Below are 27452 nucleotides of genomic sequence, written 5' to 3'. Positions count from 1 at the left end.
GGGTGATGATGTCACTACATGACACTACTAGTTACAAACTGTTGGGTGATGATGTCACTACATGACACTAATAATTACACACTGTAGGGTGATCATTTCACTATACTATAGTTACCCAACATGACACTACTAGCTACACGCTGTAGAGTGATGATGTCAATACATGGCACTACTAGCTACACACTGTAGGGTGATGATGTCACTATAACAATAGTTACCCAACATGACACTACTAGTTATTATACACACTGTAGGGTGATGATGTTACTACATGAAACTACTAGTTACACACTGTAGGGTGATGATGTCACCATTTGATACTACTAGCTACATACTGTAGGGTGATGATGTCACTACATGACGCTACTCAGTAGTTACACACTGTAGTGCGATGATGTCACTACATGACACTACTAGTTACACACTGTAGAGTGATAATGTCACTACATGACACTACTAGTTACAAAATGTAGGGTGATGATGTAACTACACAACACTCTAGTTACACACTGTAGAGTGACGATGTCACTATACTATAGTTACCCAACATGACACTACTAGCTACACAATGTAGGGTGATAATCTCACAGCATGGCAATACAGCTAATACTAGTTACACACTGTATGGTGATGTAATGTCCCAACATGCCACAATAACTAGTGTCATATATGTTGAATACGTAACTATATAGTGACATCATCACCCTACAGTGTGTAGCAAGTAGTGTGTTGTAGTGACATCATCACCCTACAGTGTGTAACTATTAGTGTCATGCAGTGACATCGTCACCCTACAGTGTGTAACTAGTAGTGTCATGCTACAGTGTGTAGCTAGTTGTGTCTTGTAGTGACATCATCACCCTACAATACAGTGTGCAAGTAGTAGTGTCATGTAGTGACACTATCACCCTGCATAGTGTAACTAGTAGTGTCATGTAGTGGCATCATCACCCTACAATGTGTAACTAGTAATGTCATGTAGTGGCATCATCACCCTACAGTGTGTAACTAGTAGTGTCTTGTAGTGACATCTTCAACCTACAGTGTGTAACTAGTAGTGTTATGCTACAGTGTGTAGCTAGTACTGTCTTGTAGTGACATCATCTCCCTACAGTGTGTAACTAGTAGTGTCATGTAGTGACATCATCACCCTACAGTGTGTAACTAGTAGTGTCATGTAGTGACATCATCACCCTACAGTGTGTAACTAGTAGTGTCATGCTACAGTGTGTAGCTAGTTGTGTCTTGTAGTGACATCATCACCCTACAATACAGTGTGTAAGTAGTAGTGTCATGTAGTGACACTATCACCCTACATAGTGTAACTAGTAGTGTCATGTAGTGGCATCATCACCCTACAATGGGTAACTAGTAATGTCATGTAGTGGCATCATCACCCTACAGTGTGTAACTAGTAGTGTCATGCTACAGTGTGTAACTAGTAGTGTCTTGTAGTGACATCATCAACCTACAGTGTGTAACTAGTAGTGTTATGCTACAGTGTGTAGCTAGTACTGTCTTGTAGTGATATCATCTCCCTACAGTGTGTAACTAGTAGTGTCATGTAGTGACATCATCACCCTACAGTGTGTAACTAGTAGTGTCATGTAGTGACATCATCACCCTACAGTGTGTAACTAGTAGTGTTATGCTACAGTGTGTAGCTAGTAGTGTCTTGTAGTGACATTATCACCCTACAGTGTGTAACTAGTAGTGTTATGCTACAGTGTGTAGCTAGTAGTGTCTTGTAGTGACATTATCACCCTACAGTGTGTAACTAGTAGTGTCATCGATTATGCTACAGTGTGTAGCTAGTAGTGTCTTGTAGTGACATTATCACCCTACAGTGTGTAACTAGTAGTGTTATGCTACAGTGTGTAGCTAGTAGTGTCTTGTAGTGACATCATCACCCTTCAGTGTGTAGGTAGTAGTGTCACGTAGTGACATTATCACCCTACAGTGTGTAACTAGTAGTGTTATGCTACAGTGTGTAACTAGTAGTGTTATGCTACAGTGTGTAACTAGTAGTGTCTTGTAGTGACATTATCACCCTACAGTGTGTAAGTAGTAGTGTCATGTAGTGACATTATCACCCTACAGTGTGTAACTAGTAGTGTTATGGTACAGTGTGTAACTAGTAGTGTCTTGTAGTGACATTATCACCCTACAGTGTGTAAGTAGTAGTGTCATGTAGTGACATTATTACCAAACAGTGCATAGCTAGTAGTGTCATGTTAGGTAACTATTGTTATAGTGACATTATCACACTACAGTGTGCAACTATAATAGTGTCATGTTGTCTAACTATATAGTGACATTATCATTCTACAGTGTGTAACTAGTGGTGTCATGTTTGGCAGCAATAGTGACATTACAGTATAACCTCTATATAATTAATATTATATTAATTTAACAGACACTTTGGGACCAACCAATTGCAAGTTTGTTGATATTTTACTGTCACAAGGAGGTTATCCGATCTGAGGTAATAGGGACCTAATACACTGATCAATAAGCACCTTCATAATACAGTTTAAGACTGTTTCCAAGGTAGCTACAGAGACACATAAACAAAGCTAAACACAACAATGATTATTTAGAGGCACTCAATACGGAAAAAGTTAACCTGAATTGCCATTATAAATAAACACCAAGTCGCATGTTTCTACCTTTTGTTTCATCAAGATTGAGTTTGCAATTTGTTTTTGCATAATTCAGCCAAAAGTGGTGTCCCACCTACTCCAACACCCTTATATCACCCTACATGGTGTACAGTAGCTAGTAGTGTCATCTTAGGTAGTAGTGTCATCATCGGGTACATTATCAAGAGTTTGAACGGTGTAGCTCCGTATTATGCAAAACCCCAGTAACAAACCATAAGTATAAATTGGAATTCTTAACAAAGCTCTGAATGAACTATACAACACTATTTCATAGCACACATTACACGTGAAAAGTCAAGTTTGTCACAATATCCTTTAACAGTATTAGGAAACAGTTCTCAAGAGTATTGATGACCTGCAGTACACATGATAATAAGCAGCAACACAGAACAGAATGTAGCTTACATTGAGAAACACTACGCTGTGTCTAGCATGGTTCGAATCGACCATCTTGTTCCTTGGTGTCTTCTCTATAACACATACTTCTCCAGATTCTTATAGCACACCTACAAAGTTAGAGTTGAACATGATATAACAAAACGGAAAATGGAGAAAGCACATGCACACACATACTTTTGGACTACATTATCCAACACGCACACACGCACATGCACACACTAACAAAGCAAAAAAAAAGCAGAGCCATGTGAAGCACAGCTACAATGCTTGCCACCCAGTAAACCAGAGCTGGGATGCCTGTGCACTACTCAGGAGCTTGAGCTTCAATAAACCACAGGAGAACTGTCCGAGTCTCATGGAGAGAGGTTGCAGAACTATACAGTATTATCATACTTTAGGATATACATTTTAAAATGCAATCCGTTACAGTGACTGCATATTGTTTCACTTCCACAGAGTTTCGAATGAGACCAAAAAGCTGCTAAAGACCAAATGGCCTTGCTTCATGTCGGATTTGTCAAACCCAATAAATGTGTATAGCATATAAGTACACTCACCAGCAGTAACATGTAATTCTTGGGTGTCCAGTAGCATGTCTGTAAAAAAGAGATGTAATGAAAATTAGACTCTGGGATGGGTGTGAAACTGCAGTATGCAAACTATAGACACTACTATAGTACATGACACTACACAGAGAAACATGTAGTGAGAGACACGTGTATCCATGTATCACATACACAGAGACACATGTAGCAGCATTACATTATAACTACATGTGTCTACTGTTGCTAAACTACATGACACTACTATAGCGTATGTGGTGTGTGCGTGTGTAGTGTGTGTGTGTAGCATGTATGTGTAGGGTATGTGTGTAATGTGTGTGTGTAGTGTGTGGTATGTGTGTAGTGTGCGTGTAGTGTTCGTGTGCATGCCTTAGTGTAGTGTGCGCGTGTGTGTCTCTGTGTAGTATGTAGAAAGTCTGTGTGTAAGGTATGTGTGTAGAGTGTGTGTGTGTGTGTGCAGTGTACGTGTGTGAGTAGTATGTGTGTGGTGAGTGCAGTGTGTGTGTGTGTGTGTGTGTGTGTGTGTAGTGTGTGCACCTGTATGTAGTGCAGTGTGTGTCTGTGTGTCTCTTTGTAGTGCGTAGCATTTGTGTGTAGTGTGTAGAACGTGTGTGGTGTAGTGTGTATTTGTGTAGTACGTGTGCATTTGTGTGTGTGTGTGTGTGTTTCTGTGTGTAGTGCAGTATGTGTGTATTAGTGTGTGTGTGTGTGTGTGTGTGTGTGTGCATGTGCGTGTGTGTGTAGTGTGTAGCATGTGTATGTGTGTGTGTAGTGTGCATGTGTGTGTGTGTGTGTGTGTGTGTGTGTGTGTGTGTGTGTGTGTGTGTGTGTGTGAGTGTGTGTGTGTGTGTGTGTGTGTGTGTGTGTGTGTGTGTGTGTGTGTGTGTGTAGTGCAGTGTGTGTGTGTGCATGTGTGTGTAGTGCAGTGTGTGTGTGTGCAGTGTGTGTGTGGGTCACTGTGTGTGTGCGTGTGCGTGTGCATGCCTATCTACTTATCTATGCTGGTCCATACGCACTTACGTGAGCAAAATCGTTAAATGATAAAAGCAGCTTGTACGTAAGAAAAGCGAAATGAAGTTTGTAATAAACAGTTACGAGTAAACTTTGTGATTTCTTTCTGGCAGGCTGAAACATGGGTGACACGACTCTCCTTATACTTTTTGATTTACTTTCTCTTCAAGTTTTACAGGCATTTAATAACTGAAAAACATTGGTACAGGCCTTGTAGACTTCCAGGAATAGCTTATCCCTTTGAGTTGAAAGTGTGTATGTCCCTTACGAACGTGAATGAAAATGAAGAGCAGCTTTGAGGCTTTGTTGAGAGGATTGGCGAGAAAAAACATGATAGTTAAACTATAAAACAGTTTAGAAGATACTTCTGTGCATAACATGCCATCTAGCATTAATTTTACTCTTCCTGTTATACCACGTCATCACTAGCACAGTTAGGTGGGCTACATTTCAAAGGTCCCAAAAGAGTTTCATTCACAATTACAAGTGGGGGTACTTTGTACAGAGCCATTGGAAGGGATAAGCTTTTGAGATGTTTGCCATGAAGACAGCAGGAGAAAATTCTGTTGGGGAATGCATTTTCACACTTTTAGATACTTACCTAGCTCTGGTTTTATTTTCAAAACCAGATCTGGAGTGTTCGAGAAGAGCAACTGTGCATGCTTCTACATAGAAAGATAGTTAACAAACAAGTCTTACCAGAGATTTCTCTCACTTTCTTAACGAGGAAAATCTCAAAAGTTATCCCTTCTAATGGCTATCTGTACAAACAATCCCCACTCTTATTGCCATTTTTGTGCTATGATGTAATTGTGGATAAAGCTCATTAAATAACTGGACGGGACAGACTTGTACTGGAGCACACTGAGAGTGAACTTTAAACTTACAACCATGCACTAAACATGTCACAATGCATGGCCAATCTTAGGGAAGAATAATTCACTACCATGAAACTTGACAATGATACAATATACAAATAGAAATTGTGACACAAAAGATCTAGAGTAGTAGAGAAGTCAAGGGCATTATGTAGTGTGGAGAACAACTATCAAATGAGTATATTCATACTTTCATTTAACAGTTAAACTTACACTTAGAATTTTCCTCGGGTATGTGATACCAGCGCTCTATCATCTGGCTACAAAAAAATAAATCAAGTGCATTACACTGCATATACCGTATAGCCTAAATATTTTAAGGGGAAACTTTTTTTTGCTGATTGTGCAGTGTTGGGGGGGGGGTATCAGCAAAATTTTATCCTTGAAATATTTAGACCTCCCATAGAGAGTAATACATTTGGGTAGTACATTGGAACCTGTGTTACGGTCACCTGGATTAAGCGGTCACCTTTGTATAACGGCCATGGTCACGAGGTCCCAAATATTTTCCAATACAAATGTATGCATTGTGGTCTGCATTAAGCGGTCACCTGTCTAACGCGTATAACGGCCAACCAAGAATTTGCCCATGAATCACTGTATACATAACTTTCTTCTTCGTATAGCGGTCGCTACCTTTTATGGTGGCTTGTTAAGCAAATTGCCTGGCACCACGGCATCATTTCAATTAATGCGCCGGGCAATTATCCCACTTCCTACCTTTCAATAAATACTATATAATCTATCAGTCTTCATTGCTTAATCGTATTCAATAGCTATAACCAACATCCATAACAGGCTCACCTTGCTGTTTCTGTACTAAAATATTACTACATTGCGGTTGGCGCGAGCCTCTTTATAATAATTACTCATTTATAACAGTCATAGCCACTAAAATGTTGCTGACCACCTTATGCAGGTTTTCTCTATAACAGCCACCTGTATATAAAGGCCAGATATATCTGGTCCCAAGGTGACCATTATAGACAGGTTCCACTGTATTTGTGAAAATTTTACCTTTAGCAACACTTAACCCTTAAACCTGCATAATCAAGAAAACTGGATTTAAACTTAATAAATACACATGCCTTGCATAGAGCGCTGTAACTTTCGAAGCATCCATTCTATGGCTATGCGATTTGCATTATTCTACTTGTGATGGAACAAGGATTAAAATGATACCTAGAGTTTTACCCTAATGTTACATAGTGAGGCCATGAAAATAACTTTTTGGTAGGGAACATGCAAACTTTTTATTACATACCTCTATAAAATGGTCGATGACTCGATGGTAGTTGCTCCTATCACCTTGCAGTGACTTCCATAGGACTTGTCGTGAATTTTTGTATCAGGCAATATATGATTTACGTGAGTAATCCCACAATCAAAAGTAAGCATGTGGCAAGAATTATGAAACACGGAGACTTGACATGTCGATGTTCATCACTTCATAATAAGTAAGCCACAGTAGTCACAGTGCTCCTCCAAGTAGCCCAGTGGACACACTTTTTAAATCTATGTGTGTTTGTAAGGCTGTAAGAATTAAGTTATCTCACCTAGTGTCACCATGCGAGTCCATATTGTGTAAACATGCATTTTCGAAAAGCAGATTTAAGGGTTAACCTTGAAAAGAAATATTTAGGCTATACCTAGTAGTAATACCCCCACCTTTGATGTTGGCCATGAAAAACAAATTTATAAGGTGTCTGTATAAGGAATAAGGCGTCTGCTCTAGTACATTGCCTGCCTTATGATCTCAGGATGGTTGACGATCCACAAAAGTTGGATTTCTTACCAAGAGTGTACCTTGACCCTTGACTTCTACATACAGCAAAAACTTAAATGAAATTTCAACAATTTGTTTTGATAAAAGCAACTATTAAACTTTCGTGCTGTAAAGTTTCCCACCCAAAGCTTCTTTTTCCTAGGAGCTTCGGTGATTATATCAGACCATGTATGGAATTATTGGTAAACACCACTTGTCACCCTTAATCACTCACAAACCTTAATGCACTAGTTTGTAATGTACCGGACAGTAAACCAGCCACGTTTCAGGATATTAAACTAAAATTTTAACACAAGATAGATAAGCACCTAATACCTCATTTAACCTATTAAACAGAAAATAAACCAAAAAGGTAGGTTTCCAAGATCACGTTACAATTATTGAATGTAAAAGTGCTACTTGAAATGATGCTTGTACTGTCCTATGCCAAAATCCCTTGTTTAAAGGATGAAGATCGTACAATACAGGATACATTAGAGTGACACCTCCTTGACAGTAGGTAGTATAGGCATGCTGTCTACTTCTAATAACGATACAGTCGAGTCCTTTGTGGAGACTTAAACCCATATGCATGCCATACAATGGTGATGGGATAAGGTAGAGGTTTAACCAGTTTGTATACAATGCATTTATTGCTCTTTCTACTCCACAACCCACATTTTAAAAAAAGCTGGTAGCCAATACTACTGGATTTATTTTTTTTTGCGCGATTTTTTTTTTTTGAAAAATAACAAGTAAATAAACAAGAAACAGCAATTGAAGTACATGCGATGGAAGCATGCACCTGACCCTCACACATTGCAAGGTCAAGTGCTGCGATAGTAACTGGACTGGCAGGGTTACAGTAAAGAAAAACTGGTGGAGCATCTAATCCAGGACACTACACTACTGGTCTTTCTAAGCAGCAGGCAGAAATGCTAACCTCTTGTAAGCAATACTAGCCGCACCTCCCATTCCCCCAAAAAGTAGGGAATACCAATGGGGTGAAGGAGCCCATTTCAACATCACTCACTATAATATAGCTAAGATCAGACCGACTTTCTTCTTTTGTGTGTGGGTGGGGAATAAGTGATCTAGTACACTTCCCATAGAATTTCTGTGTAACGTTTCACTAGCTCTATGGTGGGTGCTGATTGGCCACTTATTCCGCACTCACACACTAAGAAAAAATTCTGTCTGGTCTATGCAAGATTACCATAGCCACGCCAACTGGTGCATTTTATTTAGAGAAAGTAGTCTGGTACCACACTAGCCTTTCAAAACAATATAATCTCAACGTGTGTATCTACTTATTCTACTTACCTTTAGTCCGTTTGAGCAGTTTTCTCTGTGTGCTGACCACTCCTTGGGGGTAGACTTGAGTTCTGGACAGAGCCTAGTACCACTACACCACGTGCGTACTGAATGAACGCTAAAATTTTAATTATTTGCCATGTCAGGAACAGAGGAAATTAACGCCTCGACGTGTTAACAAACCAGGTCAGCAGTGTTTATAAATTCTTAAACTTTGAGCATTGAAACTTATGCAATTGGAATTTGCGAATTCCAATTGCCTAATGTCCTAGTGACCAAACGGTAAAGTAAATAGGCGCTTCGCGCGCGCAGCGCGCGAAGCGCCTATTTACTTTACCGTTTGTAATATTAGACTTATAATTGGCCCCAAAATACACGCATCCTTATATAGTGCTACTACCACATGCTAATACCTATACACTGTATACATATTCTAGCCAGTTTTGTGAGGTACTGACTGGTATGTAACATTTACACACCATTTGTATATCATGCTACTTATTGGTGATAATTTTACAAATTTAATAGCTATACTCAAAGTGTAAAATTAATGTCTGTCGTCACATGGTAATTCCCTAAATAACCCTCAAATCATAATGGTAACACCAGTTAACATCGCCTGTGTTCAGCACACTATTTTCACTACTTCATATTGAGTGCTTGTAAAAAGGCTACTGACATTGACATTTTGCCTGTGCTTTGATCTTGATGCACTATCTACTGTATGTAGCTGGTTAAGAAATATAAAATTGTATTTACAATGCCATAGGAAACTGTGCATTCCAGATACTCAACACAACTTTGCTACAGTAGATTGTCAAAAAGTTCTTTATTTGCACACACTAACAGTAAAAATTTGTTATGCATGTGTTCACAAGATATCAACATTACAACAATAATACACTATTTTTTGTTGCTAGCTATGTATATCAAGTAACAGAGCTTGCATGTGTTATGATAATACATATGCATATATTTCAAAGTTATACATATGTGATATATCAAACATACTAATATATTGTCCATAATTCTTATAAGAATGTAGTAGGGTCACTACATTCAGCTGTTCCACATTATGAGGTTGTCCGATTGTCTAAGAGCTGAGTGGTCCAGTTGTAATAATAATTGTAACAATAGAAATTTATGTGTACTTACAGTAGTATTTGGTAATCGTATTATGCTGGAGGTATGTATAAGGAACATTACACAAACCTAGGACCAGCTGCAGGCTGGCAATCAAAGGACAAGATGTTTAAAATGTACTACAGATGCTTGTAACTGCAGGGGCAGTAACAACACAATCTATTTTTAATCAGCTATTCATACAGTATTTCTGTACAATTACTGTAATAATGTACGGCAATAATAAAAAGATAACTTGAAAAGATACATAATAAACACTTTTATATTGTGATGTTATCGTCACATCTGCTTTGATACATGTCACATATCAATACAAGCTCAAAATCTTTGAAGAAGCCAAATGAAGTACCTTGATTGTGAGTGCTTGATGTCCAAGGAAGTTCAGCTCAGCTTGAATATCATGTGTTGTTCTAACTCCATACAAGTGTACATGTCTCCACAACCAATGTTTAGTGTACATCTTGCTGTATGGTTCTTATTGACATGTTGCTATAGGAGATGATTTGCCATATATAGTAACGAACTGACAGATTTTGTGTGCTAACAAGAACTAAAGAACCACAGTTTCATATTATGTTACAAGCTGGTTCCTTTGTAATTATCCTTCTATACACTCATAAAGACACATAGTCTCATAATTTGTGTTCACTTGTAAGTATTGCAGAATACTGTCATGCCATATATAGTTACTTTTGGATCTCATATATAATGTGTACCTACTATTATGCCCATATTTAGTCTACTTTCTTTATGTCCTGCAATCATAATATGTTTTCAACTTATTACACCATGATAAGACAGTAGCATTAGTCATGTACGTAGGTATGCATCAGCTTATCACACTTTATATATTTTCCATGGCCAATTGTGTACATTCTCCTGTGCCAATTAATATAGAAACATACACGTATTGGGAATACATTGCTTTTTCCTCATGATATCCAATAATTTTCCCATGTTTAACATTCTCACATTTCATACACACCTGCTTTATCTCTAGTAGCTACTATATCTTCTGCGTGCCAATGTTTCTATACACCTATATACTATAACAATTTAAAGAAATTGCTTTTAGTGAGGTAGCTTAGCAAAATTATTGTTACAGGGTGGATAAAAGCACCATTTTTGGTACACAAGTTCTCTATGGTGTACTTATCAATATTAGAAGGGTGCCCACCAAACCTAATTATATATGAGCTGAAAACAAAATGGCCATCAAGTGGCCCCAGTATGGTACATTTACGGTATATCATACACTTGAATATGAAGTGAAATGTACTCACGTAATTTTCCTAATTATATTTTGTATTAAATATGTACAGACATATCAAATGAATTAGTAAATGGTACTGTGTTATGCATGTGTCCAATTTGAGTAGCATACATGTACTTAGACCAGTTAGCTGCAGTTAGCTATACCAATGTTTAAGATGCATGTTCATAAACATGATGCATCAACAGGCATTTGGACTAGTTGATAATACACAAATTTTGGCTCAAGCTATAGCTCATACACACAGTACAGTTTGGCAATGACTGTTAATGTCAGACCCATTGCAAAAGTTAACTCATGTGGCATATTAAGCCACAGAAGAACCACACAACTTTAGAATAGATTGTCTTGATGTATGGTAAACTAGTTTACATGGAGGATTATAAGCTCTGAAATAACCACATGGACAATTCAGTCTGTTTTCTACTTTGCATTTCAAGTACCTCCATTATAACAAGATACGTAAATTTGTTTATGGTAAATTCTGTATGCATCTTTTTGAATCTTTGATTGCCTTGTAGACTGTCTATTCATGTGACACTCTATCATGTATTCTAAAATTGTATGGTGGTAAAATTACATTCGATATAGTCATAACAGGGTGGACTAACTCCAGGAGATTGTAATCAATTACTACATTATCCAGTGTGTAGCATGGACAACATGTTGTACCTAAACATCTAATCCTAATTGTTACCATAGCAATAAAATCCAAACTTGTGAATACGATATAATGTGTAACATGGACAACATAGTGTTCCTAACCATATGTTGTTCTCATTTTTATGATAACAACAAAACTCTATAGCACAAGTGGAAACATAAAACATAAAATACAAAAACACATCATAAAAGTAACTGGACCTGCAACCCAATCAACATTAGTCTGAGATGATGATTCATTATAATCAGTTCGTGGTATTGTTATAGTACTGGTTGTATTCCATGTTGATCAATGGTTTAATGTATGAGGTACTGCTGGTATAGCTATAGCTAGGTCTAATTGATGTTGCATTTAAAATAGAAGCAAAAAACCAACAATAACATTATCTTGACTGTTAACATAATTCCAGCTCAGATCATCTGCTAGTATCTTACACTATCTTTGAAAATGTACACTAAAAGAAGTCTCTTTACAGTATATACAAATATATACCTATACATAGTCATAGAGATTCTTACCCATTAAGGAAGGAAAGCACTGAAACTCAGGCTTTCTTGTTTTGGCGTGGGTTCCTAAGTGACAATTATATGACTATTTATACAGCCCAGAATTCCTTTTCTATAATGCTGTAATGCCTTAGGGAAGTTTAAGTGCAGCACTGAAAGTGTAGCACAGCACCTAAAATCAACGCACTGAAAATATATAGCTAGTTGAACTAAATCCCAAATGCACTGTGACAGTCAAACCTGTTTAATCACCAGATTTCTTGGCCTTAACATGCAAGTAGCTGCTTATTAACCAGTGGATTAGTGCATATGCATCTCATTTTAAGTTAGCAAGGTGACCTTTCCATCCAGCTAGATAGGTGGTCATTCACAGGTATCATTGTTAAATATTAACCAAGACAACTCTATATACACTGTAAGATACGTACTAGATGCTCAATAGGAATAGTGGTACCTTTTATTTTACTTTATTAATATTTTTATTATTTATTTTTATACATGAAAACACCAATCACTTCCTCAAAAGCATAAATTAACTGATCTGGAAAAGCAGAACATCATCATCAGGTTGGTACTAAGTATGATCATTGTTATCTTTCCATATTACATTCCGTAGGTAGGTTTCACTGCTAGTATATAACTCAGTCATACGTGAGTTGTTTACATAAATGTACATCTAATCATGTGCTGTTACAGTAATAGCAACATTAGTACTCAGTCAGGTGTGTACTTGTATGTTTATTAGTATATTATCTCTTTTTGCTTAATTAATGGACTCTTGTAGGATAATATGTAGCAGAGTGATAATCCCCCAGTCATCATCTACAAGGTTTCACAAGATATCAACACTTTTGGAATACACCCTTATTTGTACTAGCTTAGAAGCTACACTTAAACATTCTTTAAGAAATAGTAAGGTATCTTAAAGACTTTGTGGTTTTGAACTAATGCACACAAACACTGCTTGTGGTCCATTTTCTACATTTTTGATAAAAGTATTAATATTGTAATTGTACACATGTATAGTAACTATTGACAATTGAGTAACACCATAATGTTCTCTGTTAAGTTTTCCAACATTTGTGAAGACACTTTGTGGAGTGATATAGCTAATTACCAGTGTTTTTAGTGTTGCCAGAAAATAATAATGTTTCACTATGTGTATATACAAAAGCAGTAACTGGTTAACTTGATAACAGTGACGCCTGTATACAATACTATGTTTTCTCTAATCATTTCTCATAATTTTTACATACCTAAGATTTTCTAGCAGGCCAGGCATACACATAAATCATTGGAGTCACTTTGCAATATAATACTAACTATCGCTATTACAAAAGCAGGCTTCATTGCCTTAACTAAACTATACCATTTCCTTATTAGTAAAGGATCCACCTACTGTGACTATAACTACAGTTAATCCTATTATATGCAGCATTTGTATTTGAGGCCATATATGTACTAACTTGTAAGACATTTTGACAGCTAGATGTTTATGCAGATAGATAGTTATAACTAACTCTCTAGTATGACATGTATATTGCAGGGGTGGTGGATGCTATTTGTGGGGGTGTGAGGGCTTGCCCCCCGGAAATATTCACATTTTATAGAATCATTTTTGATAATTTTACTATGTATATTTTTGGTAATAATTAAGCAGTTCTTTGCAATTATTAAAATAATTGTAAAAACTATTCATCTAAGAGTGGTTGACTGCTCTATTAGAGTAACTGGATCTTCCTTACAAACATTTATTTGTTTAAAACTTTACGGTGTAAACACACCAAAGGTCTGAAGGTAACATGCACCAACAGCCTTGTACATTACCCTATGTTACTTATTTACATACTTACTGACATACATACATATAGTTGCTAAGGAGAGTTTAGATTGGAGGTGGGTGGCTGTATCTGATGAATTCATGAGAAAGGAGTTAAGTAACATGTACAGTTACTCTTATCGTCGAAGTTATAACTTAATGATCATTGGCCAGTGGTAACTGGAGTTATTACATATGATTCTGTGCTATCAGACCTTTCAATTGTGCCAAAGAGAACAATGTCCGATGAAAAAGTTGGGGGGTGGAATGGGACCTTCGCTTTCATATTATACTGATGAGTATAGTATAGTTGTAGTCTGTTGGTACTGTTCAGGTTTCATCTGTGTTTAGGAATAGCTACTGCTTTGCTTACCTATGTCCAAGCAGCTATTCACCACTGGTTTACCATCTGAATTAACCATATTCTAAGTAATAATAATTGTGACTCCCTATCACATTCTATCTGATGCTGCAATACAGTATACTGTCACTAAATATAATGACAATTTCACTAGCATTTACATGGCATACATTGAATTAGCTTTGGTACATCACCTGAATTGTATATTTGTGATGATGCTTAACCAGGAAGACAGCCTAGGACTGTTGGAGTCAGATGAGTCGGACAACCAAAGTGTGTTCTTAAAGCAGGGGCAGATCTAGGATTTCATAAGAGGGGGTGGGGTACTAACAGGACAATAGTAAAGCAGCTAAGCAAAAACATTCACTTTTTGATAAAAGCACCAAACTTGGTACAATATTTATTTGATTCATACTATATCATATAAGAATAGGTGCCATTAAAATTACCAATCATATCATGCTCAAGATACTTGACAAATGAAACCAATGAAAATGTATTAGGAAAGCCATAAAGTGCTCATACTGAACATTTGAATCTGCAAAGACAACCAAGGGATAGTCATATCCAAAAGCTGAACAAAGGAGGTGTTAATTTAGGTTATTAGGGAGGGTCAAGGTATACAAATCCATACGTGTACAATATGTGAATGGGCCTTGCTTTATGATGCAAGTTACAGAATGCAAATATTCTGTTCCAGTACTGAGATATGACCTGTAGTGTGACAGGATGTAGTTTGTGCCTACATGCCCTGTTTTTGCAGGCCCAGTCACATATATTATTTCTATTGGATTGTGTTCATACTTTTTCCACTGAAATATTGTCTCCTTTAGAAGTGTTTAAAAACAGTGATTTTCTGATTGCACTTGTAAATTTGAAATACATTTATGTTATTTAAGTAAAAAAAGATTCAGAATGTACTTGTATGGTTTCTTGACCAGCTAGAATGGGGTTATAACCTAGTTTAACAGTTTCCAAACATGCCCTAAGGCAATGATTTTGACATGGCACCATATCTCAAATTATTTAATATACTTTACTCAACTTCCACAGAAAATGTGGAGCTTCTATCACAAAGTGAATGATTACAACAATGAATTTGTTGCTTAGCTGCTCTTATTATGGGGATAAGAAAAGTAGAAAATATTTTGTGTACAGTGTGTAAAATGCACTGAGCACATGGACCATACTCTATTTCATGGGTCAGGGGACATGCTTCCATGGGAAGTCTTGAAAAATCAATTTAATAAATAAACGTAGCTATGTATTGTAAGTCACTTCATGTTAAAAGAAATTAAAGTGGTCATCATTAGTCCATAGCAGTAATAATACTAATTAAAAGCTGTAATATAGAGAGCAAGCATAACTGCTGTAGTATAGTTCACATTTAATACTTAAAGGATGCAATTCCCAAAGTAATTAACATAATGTTTTTCATGTTAAACTAATATCCATTTGGTTCCACATGGGGTACTTTGAGATAATAACTCACTCTCTAGAGTTCCTATGGACACATGTACATGAAAATAACAAGGAGAAAACATCCTGACTGCCTGGCAGATTCCTGTAAGTGTTCGAGCGTTAATTGAATGGCTGCAGGTTCGAGGCTGCCCAGGTCCATGCAGCCATGGATTTTTTCTCTCCACCTTTTCAAACATACTTTCTGTAACAACTTTAAACAGGCTGTAGGACCAGGTGTCTTACAGACCTTCGGCACTTGTGCTGTAAAGCCTTAATAAATAAAAATAAAAGTATATTTGTGACCGGGCCTGCAAAAACAGGGCATGTGGGCACAAACTACATCATGTCATATTACAGGTCATATCTCAGTTCTGGAACAGAATAATTTGTATTCTGTAACTTGCATCATAAAGCGAATTAAATGCTTATGAAGAGCTCAAAATTACATTGTCATAGCATAATGATACGAAAAGTTATGGGTGATGAAAGTTTGAAAAAGTATGCAAAAATCATGTGCCCACATGCCCTATTTTCGCAGGCCCAGTCACATTTTATCATGTAGCCTATTAATAAATCAATGCAAAAGGTACCAAAATACAGCTGCAGTGAATCACCTATAGTAAGTATCCTGACTCATTCATGCTGTGGTTATTTTAGAAAATTTCCTTTGGAAACTTTAGAATTTTGGATGTTCTATTAGAGTAGTTGACTGTTTTGTCAGAGTATTTTGATTTTTAGAAGCTTAAATGTAAGTCTTACTCCTACTGTATTATGCTAAGGATGCATGTCTGAAGAATTAAGCATAATTCTAGCACATTTAATAGACAATGGGAAAGATCACAGCTATAGTCCCAGTAATTATGTACATCCATTTTTCTGAGCATGTGTTAAGCTAAGGTTCCCAAATGAATTAATTGTCTTTGCTTTTGCTCACAGGTTATAATTATTTATTATCTTTTTTAGATAGTGCAAAATTATTAGAGAAACCTAAGGATAAGACTATTCCTTCATGCATCGTGCTTCCTGATTATCGTTCATTTTTGTATATATATTTATTTAATGCTACCAATGGCATTTAAGGAGAGCCACGTAGCTGGCATATAATTACCTTCTGTATTAATCCGAACCCAAACAATATAATAGTTTTATACCTTTCTTCTGCTCCCAATTTAAGTCACATCAATGAGCATGTACATTGGTTATAGATTACAGTCCCATCTGATGTAACGTGGTTTATAAATATATAATACAGCAATAATTTTCCAGTGGAAGGAATAGGTATGTATATGTATATAAAATGTTATGTTCTAATTTGACTATAAAGCTTATAAGGAATAGTCCTTTCTCATGTTTAAAAGTCGAGACACTCTAGTAGAGCAGTCAAATAATCTAACAGAACAATCATACACTATTGGACTACTCTAAAGGTCAGAAAGGAACGAAATAAATTTAACAGTTATAAAACCCTAAAATTTCATTTAAAATTAGTAACTGGCATGGCTGATGCTAATGACAATATTGGTGTCATGATTTAATGGCTGCATTTATGAAAGGAAGTCTTTCAGACACCACTTCTTTTCCATAATTATTTCGGAGACTCATATCTAAAAATTGGGAGAAACAATATGTTGATAATTAGACATTCAACTCTGTAAGATTAAAGAACCAAATTTTTAGGATATATAGAAATCTGGAAATAGAATTCCAGATTTCTATATATCCTAAAATTTATTTATTTCTATTTCTAAATATAGAATTCCAAATTTTTAGGAATTTTAAATTATTTCCTGTATTTTAGGTCACTCATGACCATGAATAGAAGACCCTTTTTGAAATTTAGTCACGTTTGTGAATGTATGTAAAGGTAATGCACATTTCCATATACTTGGCACAGAAACTAACATGGTTAGTTCATATATGTACAGTAACTAACTTACATCATACGTATAATATTATGAAGGAGCAAGATATACAATACAATTCTATGGCATCAAAACTTGTCAACAGCCAACAATAATATGCAAAGGGTTACTTTACATATGTTTGTGGTTACTTTTACTACTACTACCAAAATAAATACGTTAGGAAAGAGTGAATTGATTCAGAACACGTCACATTTCATGGACATAACAAAAATGATTTTGTGTTATCCTAGATGGTAAATGCTATGTGTATATTAGGGGTCTACAGCTATGGTTCAATGTTTGTTGCTGTACATGCAACACACAACACACATTAATATATGAAGTGCTGAGATACATAACAGTTTATTTGTTAACATAGTGATGCAGTGTGTACATGTGTGTATTTGTGTATGTATGCGTGCACATGTGAGTGTGTGTGTGTGTTTTAATATGCTCAAATTATGCACAAAATTGTATTATAATCATAATACATAATGCAAAAATGTAAGCATATACAAAAAGGCTGATATCACAATGCAAATAGCCATTAGTGACAAAAAAAATCATTAGTTGGCAGAGTCATCAGTTGGCAGAGTCATCAGTTGGCAGAGTTGGAGGATCACTACTAATGCTACCACCACCTTCAATTGGCATAATTGTAGGATCAGTATCACTACTACCATCTCCAGTTGGTAGAGTTGTAGGATCAGTATCACTATCGCCATCTCCAGTTGGCAGAGTTGGATGATCCGTCCCATCACCTCCACTACCACTACAGTTGACAACAATGTAAGGGTGTTTTGTGGAATCACTTTCTGATTTACTAGCAAATCTTGGTTCACGGCCAGGTTGATCCTCATTAGTAGCCCAGATCACCACTCCATAATTTGGATATCCAGCATTCCAATCTTTTACTGCAGATGTCACAGTGATCCCAACAAATCCTTTTGGATGACCAGGATAGATGGTGGTCTCACCAGTTGAGATACTTTTAGCATCAGTGTTGTCCAAGCCAAGCCATTGTGTACTCCAGTACTTACTAGAATCTCTTTTGGTGCTAGTGGCTTGGGTTTCCTTCCATGATTTGAGAACTCTATGAGCTTGTATGGTGCGAGCAATGAAGGGTGCCTCAACATTAGTGTAAGAACCAAACTTATGGGAATACTGGTAGTATAGGTACATAGTGGCATGGCTGACAGTTGTACATCCGTTAGGTATATTTTCAAATCTTATCAAAGAACGTTTCTTAGGGTAGTCAGGGTGTAGTCCGACTATCAAGTACTCCAAGTAGTTGAAATTTTTAAATCCACGCTCCAGGGTCACATCCTCCACCACTTTCAGTGTGTATGTACTTTGAGCAAAGCTTTTCTCTCCAAAGCTGAGTAGCACAGCCACTACTGCTATTGTGATCAGTCCTGCATACATTTTGTATCAGGTAAAATCTTGTTGCTATCTGAACCATTTGGGTCTTTTATACCAGTACCTTTAAGATGCCATAACATTGCATATCCTTGTTTAGCTATTCCACATGACTTTCCATCCTTTGCACATAGAATTCCTTAAACAGTAACCTGATCCTTGGTCACATCTTAAAAGTAAGGATTCAGTCAACACTATGATATTACTACACGAGTATCATTGTACTATTGTTGATCTAAGTACAGAGATGCATGCCACCAATTTAGTTGTGCAGCTATTATGTTAGATTTATATTTCAACCCTGATGTAATCAGGTACTGAGATATTACCTGTTTAGTGGTGGAGTGTAGTTTGTACCTCAGCTTCATGTGTCAGCTAGGTTACAATTTTGTTATGCCATGGATTACAATTTAAATGTATTGATAATATCAATTTTCAGCTGTACCACGTAGTAGTAAATGTACAAAGAAAATAATTCATGGCCATTATACTTGGAAGAGGAAAGTAAGTACTGGTTATAAATCAGCTGCTTTTAATAATGAGAAGCATGTGCAGATGTAGAGGGCGATATACAGGTAGTTTTGCTGATCATCTGGTTGTGAATAAGTTAAGGAATTGATTTTAATAGTTGAAATGATGAAGAACAAGTATTAACATTTTTTTAGTCATGGAAAACCATGCACAAGTGTTGTTTGTTGAAAACTTTGACATAAACCCTCATGCAAGATTTATTATTTATTATTATTATTATTAGCACTTTACAGTGACCAGCACTGAAGGTCTGACAGCAACATGTGCTGCAGCCTTAGGAGTACCTAACCTAATTTCAGGGACTTAGATCTAATGATATTAGATTAATTTTGTTGTATAGTGCAAATAACAACATTATTGTTTGTAGCTCAATTATCTGCACACATCTCTTGCAGACGCCTAACAATAAGTTAGCTGAGCTACTTCCTGATTCAAAGCAAGATTCCTCAAAGCAAAAGTCCTCATTTGAATATACCTAGGGTCTGTAACCATTTAATCAGGTAGAATCAATGCCGTTGAACCATATTATTCAAATATTTTTGTGCAATGTAGTAAGTAGAGTCCTATATTATTGGTGACTAATGTGTTCATTGCAAGTGATTATATAACCAACGGGTCAAGAAAATATGAGCAGCCACTGTGGATGCTACAGATCTAAGCTTTTAATGGGGTTTTCTTATCCATTTTTACTATTTGGATGCCACTTATTCAGTGAAACGTGTGGTTAAAATTGGCTTAGCTCAATTGTCTGGTCCTACATGGATTAACAAACGCATGTAGGTAAGCTAATGGTTATGCTGTATCTCAATTAATGGCTTGATGAAATTCTAAGTGTGGTGTTACCACTGTACTCCTATGTCTGAATGTGTTGGGTTCTTCAGATTATTTTGGTAAAGTATGTGAACAGTTCTGATATGCAGGATATATCAATTTCATTAAATTAGAATCTTTGCAAATAATCCTGTCTAGCAATAATTTGTAGACAGGACTGCATGGTTTCCATGACACATGTGTGCATTTGCTAAGCTTTAAATCCACACAATTGTATAGATAACCCACCAACTGCCTATTATGTTGCACAGAGTCCAAGCAGTAATATACTGTCAAATACAGTGTGGTACATGTGTTGTCAGTTCAAGATCTATGTATTACTTTTAAGTGTCACTTAGTACTCTTTGGTGATGTTACTTTATTATATTAGGCACAAATGAGGAAGATGTCCATTTACACCAAGGCAAAATTTGTTTATTGCAAGGCATAATATATGTACATAGTTTGGTTAGTCTCAACAGTGTATTACAATAAAGTGATCGTGAAATTTTTAAATCCAATGTTTTTACTTTTCATTTAGAAATCACTGACATTTTTTGCATGACAGCGGACATGTAAATATGGGTATGTTGGTATGTAAATTGTGTGCTTTTTATACACTATAATATATAGAGATATGTGCTTAATGATGACATCTGATACACATCTGATACACAATGATGAATATACAATAGTTAGAATCTGTTTAACCAACCTGGAAACTTTATAGTGATTGATATGTTGTGCAATTAAATAGTCATTGTGCCTAAGAAATTAACCCTCTTCAGAGATCTAACCACTTTATCCTATTGAGATCAACCTAGAGAGTGTATTTGTAAACAGTGGGACTCAATTCTCAAACAATTGCAAAATTAGTTAACATGTATGCATATTCTGTCTACACACCTCTACCCCTATATTTTGCAGTTATGTAATGCCTGCAGCTGGGTACGTACCCTATCTACAAGATATCAACCTTATTAGACAACACACATGCACTTGTTCATATTATACTAGCTTAGAAGCTATACTTGAATATTCTTTAAGAAACTTGTAAGGAATCTTTTTTGGCTTTGAACTAATTCACTGCTTGTGGCCCATTTACTATCATTACATCTTTGATAGCAGCATTGTACACATGAAGTAGCTATGGAAAACAATAGACATTTGAGTAACACCAAAATTAACTTGATAATGTTAGCATTTGCAGTGTTATGGCATGATTATAGCTAGGCTAATTGTGATGTTTTTTCCCAACATTAGTGAGGAAGCTTTGAGGAGTGATATAGCTATTTGCCAGTGCTTGTAGTGTCACCAGAAAACAATAATGTTTCACTATGTGGATACACAAAAGTATATAGTAACTGGTTAACTGAAAACAGTATTGCCTGTATACATCACTCTGTTTTTTTTTTTCTGTTAGGCTACTTATTGTTAATCGTTTGTTTCAGATCAGAAAGTTAACCTAAACTAATGCGGGAGGGCAGCTCATTATTCATTACAGTCTTACATGCACCTGACTGTTTTATTACAAATAGCTGAATGCTCTATTAGAGTATCTTGATCGTTTTATTTGTCATTATCTGAACTTATTGAGAAGTGAAAGGGTTAACCTTATCCTGACATTGGGATTGGTCTTCAACCCATCTAGCCTTCCTTTCTCTATGCCTAGCTTATGTAAGCAAGCTCATTTATAACTTCTATACAATCATTAAACATTACTAAAATATAATAAGGCCAGGTAAATTTGATTAATTGTTTTTCATCCCCACATGCATCCCTTTTTACCCCACCACCTCTAATTTCATCATTGCTGTTATCAATCATGTGCACACGTATTTTGATGCTAAGAAGGCTGGCTATCATTTTACAGCACAACAAATGTAACTTGCACCACGGAAACGGTGGTAAAATGTAAGTACTGGTTCTTAAAATGCTTTTTCCAACCTTTATAGTCACAGGTAGCTTGATTTGGAGTATTTTCTGTGATAATGAAAATGAAAAATGACTTCCTGCCCACATGGAAATCCAGATTTGTGTGGATGAGAAACAAGTAATCAAGTTTGCCTGGCCTTGTTACTGTTATTAGAGCTTTGCACTGAAGAAGGCTCATAACAATGACCAAATTTAGGTGGTGAGACATAGCAATGTGGGTGGGGGATCTAAAACATATTTACCAATAAGTGGCCTTATAGATATTTCTGAGAATCTCATAATTGTTACCTAAGATTTCATAGTAACCCATGCATATACGTAAACTATCTGTGTTGCATGTGGATCTCCCTTTGCATTGTACTACCAATTATTGCTATTACAAGAGCAGGCTTCATTGCCTTAACCATTACACCTTCTATCCTTATTCTTGGGGGATTCCACCTACCATAATTGAGGTGGAATCCTATACATAGCACTTGTATTTGAGGCCATATACTAACTTGTATAGCTAAGTATTCGTAATTCCGTGCTGCATCTATGAAACGCACTACAATTTTTGCTGTGGACATGCCCGTCAAAGTCAGGACTCCACATTCTAAATTTGAGCAAAATCGCTTCAAGCATTCCCGAGATATGAGACTTCAAAAATCGATTGTGGGTTCTTGTTAATTGTCATTAGTAACGAAGTAGTAATTGTGGGATGAGCTGTATCAGTGATGTTCATCCATGGTTCATCTACGGATATATCAAGAAGGGCACTTTATGTGAGCTGTTTTGTTTATTTTGACGTTAGAAAACAGCCTGGGCCGGCTTTTCAAGTCATAAGTCAGTGTACAAATAAAGCAAGTAGGAACTAGCTGTGACTGGTAACAGGAAAGAGCCAGCTGAATTAAAACTTGAAGAATTTTGTGCAGTGTGTGAGGAGCAAATATCTTGGCAGACCGCAAGGAGGCTATATTCTGCAAACATCACTGAAGTGTATATATGCATGAAGTTATTAGCAGCCGGTGCAGCGGACTAATGCTGTGTTCAATAGTGAGCTGATTTTTTCTGTTACACAAATTCAAGGATGTGTCTGACTGCTAGCCTTGAATCAGGCCAAATGCCAAAACTCCAAGATCAACCAAATCTCAATTATAAGATTTCTATGCATGTGAAACCATGCCCATAGCCACCAGGCAAACGTGATTTGGACCAAGATGCGTGTGTAATTTCAATGTATCTAGTCAGGCCTGAAATGGAACGCTCACATTAATCACATACCACCTAAGAATTCTAGGATTTCTTAAGTGTAACATTTCACATGCTTCACTTCAAACAAAACAGGTTAAATTTGTTCGTCTATTTTCAAGTGATTCCCAGTCCAGCTGATCCATGAAATTACAGTGGGATCACATGTATTTGTTACAGTGCGGGCTGCTCTGTGTTGGATCTACTCTAGAGTTGAGATTTCAAGGTAGACTGTCAATGTACCAACACTGTTGTAGCATATTTAAGTGGAGGACAAATGAATACAGTATTGCTAGATTATTTATGTATACAAATTTTTCATAATGAAATTGATATCCCATTTTGATTTGTACCTCCACTTTGCAACATATTCAAAAACAAGAAGTTACCACCCTTTTAATCTCCAACCACTGTCATTAATTAACCAAGATCTCACCAGTCTTTGTAATTCACCTTATTGTAGTTGTAGTAATTTTATTGATTTGTCTGTATGTTTTCTTCATTTTCCTTTGATGTTGTACAGTATAGGTAAACACAGATAATTTTCTCTCCCATCTTATTGTAGGATTTCTATTGACTAAGAAAAATTTAATTATTTGTATACAGGCTCAAAATTGAGAAAATATAAAGAAAGTGAATTAATATTATACAGTCAGTTTGCTTTTGGATATTTAATGTCTCCAACTGCAACAATAATTTGATGAATCCATGCATCTCATCACTGGTCGTCTGAGCATTCTGAAAGTGATACCTCCCTCAATCAACCATATATTCTGTTTATTAGACTGAAAGTCATGATCACCTAGCCTTTTCCTGTCACCAGTAACTTTCTAGTTAATTTCTCTGTGGATATTATGCTCTGAAACTGAAGAAATTGAGTGGTCTTCTAAACTATCTTGTCAAGATCAGCAGAAACAACTGACATCCAATCAGCTACTGTATTGTAGTAACAAAACTTGCCTTGGTTATGCAATAAATGAATTGAAGAGACCTGCTTGATATATCAGGCAGTAGAACAATCACTGCATGAGACAGCTATTAATATTTTATTATTATCCTATTCCATTTTCCTGGAGGTTCCACTGATAAAATACAAGTTCAGCAATGATAGCGGCTAGCCAAGCTGCAAGTTTTGATTCAGAAAGCATTCCATTCTGTAAAATAGACCCCATCCTGGATTCAACTCACTACTCAGGCTGGCATTAGTCCACTACTCTGTTAATGAATCATTGATGTTCACACAATATAGCCTCCTTGAGGTGTCTGAATGTTTGCTCCTCGCACACTGCACAAAATTCCTTTAGATTCTGCTTAGACTAAGCTTGTCACCATACTTGTTTCCTTTGTAGTGTAGTTACATACTGATTTATGCCGATTAGAAAGGCTGGGCCCCAGACTGTACATTCTGAAGTCAAAGTAAGCAAAAACAACTCACATACTAGTCATGCATTAAGTTCCTTACTTGATACATCTGAAGATGAACACATTGAGTCAGCTATTCCCACAATTAGTAGAACTCTACTTCGTTACTAATGACAACCAACAAGAACCCACAATCGATCCTTAAATTCGTTTTATCTTTCTTGGGGTACGTTTGATTACCTGCTGGAAGTGCCACCGATAACTTGTACAGCAATGGTAAGCTGCAAGCTTCAATTTGAGAAAGCATTCCGTTCCGTTCCGTAGAATAGACCCCACCCCCATAAAACGCGAGCGCCTCGCGCGAACGCAATAACCGACTTCCTTGGAATTTGGCACACAGAAGGGGGAGTATAAAGGTACATCTTGGTACCGAGTTTGACTGGAATACGATAAGCAGTCAAGGAGTTATTAGCGATTATTCACGAAAAATGACTGGCACCAATGTCACACCGGTCACGCCTACAGGGCGAACCGCTTATGGAAAGAAGCTGAAAATTGGTACATGGATAGGTTAACTATTGAACTTCAAATCTTTTGTGGTTTGAAACAGGATCGGTGGAGCAGGCCAAAGAGTGAGGGGGCCAGGCCAGCTGAAAGTTGAAGACCAAAAAAGAAAAAAAAAAGGTCATAGCCTGCTGACAATAGCTGCTCTCCACCAATTATATCTCCTTATTTATAATTACACATACGTAGCTAAGTAGTTTGCTACACTGCTTCTCTGAATACTGTGACTGCTCTATTGGAGTATCCATATCCTGACTGTTCTATTAGAGTATCTCGATCTTTTCTTGCAAACAGTGTCCCTTAAAAGTGGGGGGAGGAGGGGCATGGTCCCCCTCTCCACTGCCTATGGTTTGAAAGAAATCGAGTTAAAGACTACGAAGGTACAACGAAAAAAAAAAACAACAGCTGAGATTATAATTTTAAAAACGCTGTGCCTAGAGTCACGGCACCGTGACTGGACATTTTGCTGCTAAAGTCACGGCGCAGACACCCAGAATTCACACACTAGCTAGTTGTATGAAGGTAAGTTTTTGTTGAGTTTGAGGCGAGCTAGGGTTGGCAGGAGTCTAGTATTCTCCGAGTATTCGACTTTGGGGCACGCGCCTAGTATGCACCGAGCATTCAACTTTAGGGGACGCGCCTAGTAGTATTCCCCGAGCATTCGACTATGATTATGATTATGATTATATACTGGGTCGAGACAGCATAGCTGATAATTGACCCAGGTAATTACAAACAAACAAACAAAAAAAACATTTAACACATACATGCATACATAAGATTATTTATTGTGTGATGACAAGGTGGTTGGTAAAAATTTCTGTGGATTGCTCTTCAATAAAGTTGTTAGGTAAAGTGTTCCATTCTCTTAAAGTATTTGGAAAGAAACTTTTCTGATACGATACAGTGGAACTGACTGGGATGATGAATCGATGTTGATGAAGTTGTCTAGTTGGATACTGAGTTTAGGGGATGCGTCTTGTACTTTAGAGTTAGGGTTAGGGTAAGGATTCAGGTTTAGTTTCTTCTTTACTGGTGTTATTTATATAGGCTTCTTCGTGAATGACATATAGACTATAAGGTACAAACTAAGGGACTAGACTAGCTGGTACCGGAGTGAGCGCTGGGCTAGAGTATGGGAGGTCCCGAGTTCGAGCCTTGATTTAGCCAAGCTTTTCTTTTTCGTTTTCTTAGGTTTTTTGTCTAAGTTTATTTTTATTCACGTGATTGCTGTGACTCTACGCACAGCCTTTAAAAAATGTCATCGTTATGTTCAGACTTAACATAGCGCACGCCCCATCTCGTGGGTAAAGACATCAATTCCGGCGTATTTGATCAATCCGTGAGACCAACAAAGTTGTGATCTATCAGTTGTCTATGCGTATCAAGTGTCTGTAGCCTCGTGGAAACTAGTGTTTAATTGAGATGTGTGCAACTGTATTCTTTCCTGAATGTTACTGTTTATCTCCATGACACCAACATTACCTGAAGACTATACAGTAAGCAGATTAATTATTGTAGTGTATTCTTGTGGCCTGATATTTTGTACCTTTGAATAAGCACCTATCACACAATTTGTCGACTCATGAGGTTTGGATACTTTCATTCCCCAAGGTGAAGTGCCAGTATGGGTTTGCTGTATGTATGACACTATGACACATGGCTCACATGTTTCTAATGCTGCAAATTATTATAGCAAAAGAGTCAAAAGATGGTATCAGAAAGAAGGAAGTGGTACCAACTATACTCCACTCCTACGTATACAGCTTCTCCTGCTTAGAAAAATGATGAGTGCATGCAAACTAAACTGTAGCTAAACACCTCATGGTTTTTTAGTGTAACTATGAGCTATAGTTATACAGTGTAATGTGGACACC

The 27452-nt window shown here is 36.8% G+C and overlaps 1 long non-coding RNA gene across 1 annotated transcript; it reads right to left on the bottom strand.

Moving 5' to 3' along the window:
- Nucleotides 1-2877: 2877 nt before the first annotated feature.
- On the bottom strand, nt 2878-8892 carry LOC136257615 (uncharacterized). The gene is made up of 5 exons (XR_010702085.1): nt 8603-8892; nt 5728-5774; nt 3620-3658; nt 3069-3169; nt 2878-3018 (listed from the first exon to the last, which is right to left on the bottom strand). It is a non-coding gene; the product is annotated as an uncharacterized lncRNA (long non-coding RNA).
- Nucleotides 8893-27452: the final 18560 nt, after the last annotated feature.

This window comes from Dysidea avara, chromosome 1, assembly GCF_963678975.1.
Source record: "Dysidea avara chromosome 1, odDysAvar1.4, whole genome shotgun sequence".
Taxonomy (NCBI): domain Eukaryota; kingdom Metazoa; phylum Porifera; class Demospongiae; order Dictyoceratida; family Dysideidae; genus Dysidea; species Dysidea avara.
This window is presented reverse-complemented; position numbering and strand designations above follow the sequence as displayed.